Below are 3936 nucleotides of genomic sequence, written 5' to 3'. Positions count from 1 at the left end.
TGAGGTTCCCCAGGTTGTAATGTTACTGAATCTAGAAATTCAGGTTCAACGACCCTAGGTTCTAATGTTTCAGGGGCTTCCATTTCGACTTTGTTGGTATCACCAACTGGTAAGGATGTAATTTATGCTAAGTACTTATGGTTGGTTAATTTTGGATGTAGTGTCAGAAGGGGTAGCTTCTGAAGTACCAATTTCAGTGGTTTTCATTTTCTTATTCTTATGATGGCCAAGTGTTTCCTCTAGAGGTAAAGGAGGAAATATTTTCATTCTATGCAAATGATGAGGTTTTTGAAGGTGTTCTTCCATGATGTATTAATCAATTTTAGAAATTAACAACACAAATAAAACAAAATAGGGGTAACTATGCAGAAAGGGTTCACCAAGAAATTGTGAACTATGAAATATCATTTCCAATACATGCAAGAAATCTCCTTGAATGTTGTGTTTGGTGTATCATAGTAAGAAATGAGGCCGAACCGGTTACCTATGGTAGGATAGAAACCTATAGGGGACTTCCAAAACATATCTGAAGATACATGGAAGTGCAGTTTGTGGTACTCTAGTCTAATGTATCTTGTACAATAGGAAGTATTTCGATATACTTCTCATACGAGGAACGCCATCCGATATACCCAAAGGTACATGGAGAATGATCCAATATTCTTACATACGTGGAACACTGACTAACCCCAAAATGTAACGCAGAAAAATAATGGCAGCTCCAACATTTAAATACATCGAGAGACGTCTCTAGCCTAGACCTCTATGTTTGTCATTAATGTTACAAATGTTCCTTAGGTTAATTGATTTTTCTTTTTAATTTGATCTTCAATTATGTTTCAAATTCAAGGCTCATGGTACGAATTCCCTGAAATTCCTAGGATGCAACTAACATGGTGAAAATAAATTTCTCATCTTTATGAAGACCTATCTATGGGAAGGAGGAGACAAAAAATAATGAAAAAATCAAAGATGTAGCAAATGGAAACTTTAAAATCAGATCTTTCAATACACTATTCCACTGCAATTCAAAAAACCCCTATATGCAATGCAAAAAATAGGTTTTTCTTTTCTTTTCTTTTCCAATTTCAAATGAAATGAAAATGAAAATGAATTTATATCATTGACCAAAAGAACTCACATAGATTGCCACTGTAATGTGAAAATTATTTTCATTCAATCAACAATCAAGCTAAGTTCTTACAAACCCTAATTGACAAAAAGTAAGAAAAATCAAACAAATTCTCATCAAAAGGTAATAAAACATAAATGTAAACACACTAATGGATTTTTCAGAGACAATCACTGTTATAAAGACTCGGAGAAATTAAGTGGATAAATTCAAAACTGAGAGCAAGGCATAGAAATGAAATTTTTACATCCTATGGGAACCATCATAGGCTATACATAAACACTAGCGTGATGCATCACACTTGCAGAGAGAGACAAGTGCGTTGGGTCACTCTGTCTCAGACCAGAAAGTGCGTTGGGGCTACTTTTGTTCAAAGGGCGAAACAAAATCCCTACCAAGCTCAGACTAATGCTTTTACAAAACCAATTACTTTGTAGAGAATTCAATTTAAGTCAGATGGAAAGGTCTAAATGGATAAACTAAGGAATCCACTAAAGGAACATCTCGCTCCCTAGTGGAGTCGTTAGGTTCTTTTATGGAAAATTCTCTTTTGCAGACAGAAGTGAATCCCCTAGATCTAGTGGCTAACCTAGAAACAACAAAAACCAAAAAGGACAATATTTTCCTTAGAGAAATCATTAAATGGAGGAAGGACCTACCTCGAGTCCAACTCTAGTCTTCATCTTCTCTTGGTTTATAGTTGTTGAGTCCAACTCCAATTACTATAAATGGAACTCACAAGACAATCACAAAAAACAAGAGAACTACAAGACATCCATAGCATAAAATAATATCTCTATTCAATGAGTCAAGTGGGCATTGAAATACATATGCATCAAATAGACACAAAGCATAGGAAAACAAAGCTTCTTGTATTAATGAAATGTAGGAGAATATTACAACCCTTTTTAGCATTTCTTGACAATGTAAATCTCCCACCAAACTTTTCCTTCCTTATCCACAAGGAAAGACTTCAATCACAACTCAAGGATGGTAATGGATCCTTAGGTAAAAGAAGCAACATTAGGGCATAGCTAAGAGTCTCCAAAAGCCAACCTAGACTCTATGGGAGGCAATGAATTTATAGGGTAAAAGTGGTAGTTTAGGATTTACCAATCTAGGCTTGAGATCCACATATGAGGGAGGATAAGCTATAGGGATAAGAGATAATACCACTAAAGTAGGGTAAGACAGGAATTTGAGATCTCTATCTGTGGTAAATGGTTAGAACTACCTTAGAAGCTCCTAGAATAAGAAGTTTCATAAATATTTTTTATTTTTCCCGAAATTATAGAACCATCACACCTACAAAGTAGAGAAACTTGTGTTGGTCAATGCAACTGCTTGTTGGTAATACTAGGTGGGGGGGGGGGGGGGGGTGGTGTTTGGGGGTGGGGTGTGAATCAGTATTCCTTAGCAATTAGCACTTTTAAATATTTTCAGAGCATTAGTTAATCTTCAGTTATTATTAATGTTTATGCAGTAATAACAGTAAATAAAAGAACACAATAGACACAAGAATTTTAGGTGGAAAACCCCCTCTGGGACAAAAACCACCGAACGATTTTCTAATAAATTCTTTAATCTTCAACTCCAACTAAAATCAAAGCAACAAATTCCTAGAATTCTAGAGAAGCATTCTTCTCCACCTCCCATTGGAAGGACGCCCCAATGCCCTGGTTTATTCAGGAATCAACTGAATGGATGCCCCAACACCCTAGACCAACCTACCACCCTGAAGTGTTCACAGGCTCCAACCTGTAGGTGACTTCATGCACCTTCCTAGCACCTCCCTTCCACCCTATAATGACTGAAATGAGACGAGTGTGGATTCTTGTACCAGGGAAAATGATCTATGATACAATATGATTTATAATGATTTTGACAGAAAACCCAATCACACTATGACTTGCAACCCAACCATGACATCATCCCAACAGAGACTCTTATACCTGGTTATAACGAAAATGCCACGATGCCCTGTTTCTCAAACTCTTAAAAGACAATCTCGTTATGGCACAAAATAGGATATAAAAACAAGCATATCAACATCATAATGAAAGGGAATTTGAAGTGGGGGATTTGGTATTTGTTGAGCTACAACCATATAAAAAAATTTCCCTCAAGCAACAAAAGGAAAATAAATTAGCCTTGAGGTATTATGGACCCTATAAGGTGTTGTAGACGATTGGAAGTATAGTGTACAAATTGGAGTTGCCTCCATCTTCACATGTACATTCATTCGTCCATGTTTATTTCTTAAAGAAGGAAATTGGTGACAAGATACCAATCCAAACTATTCTACCAAATATTAATGAAGAAGGGTAAATAATACTAGAACCGTAAACAATTTTGGAAACAAGGACTGAGCAACTAAGAAATCGAGCAATTACTGAGTACGTCATAAAATAGAAGAACCTACTAATGAAAGCGACATGAGAAGATGAGTTGATGTAGACACATCCACAAAAGTTCAAGTGTTACGGAAAATGCTTCTTTGAAGGGGATGAGCATGTTACGCCCCATGTTAACCCAAAAACCCCTTATTAATTCCTAGATATTGAATGATTACATTTCTATTGTTATATTCTTATGTGGGATAGAACCCTAATGCAGAAGAGAACATTAAAGTCCAAACACTATCCAAATGATCCTTACAGATAAATGATCTATCTAATAATTTTATCATAAATAGTAGTAGCAACAATGTTGCAATCATAAAAGAAATTGTTTATTAGTAAATCTCTAGTCTATTTTAGACATTTTTATCATCTTGGTTTCGTCACTATGTTTATATAATTATT

The sequence above is a fragment of the Pinus tabuliformis genome, chromosome 8 (genome assembly GCF_031772625.1).
Source record: "Pinus tabuliformis cultivar Carrire ecotype Pingquan chromosome 8, CPIR1, whole genome shotgun sequence".
NCBI lineage: Eukaryota > Viridiplantae > Streptophyta > Pinopsida > Pinales > Pinaceae > Pinus > Pinus tabuliformis.
Note: the sequence above shows the minus strand (reverse complement) of the source record.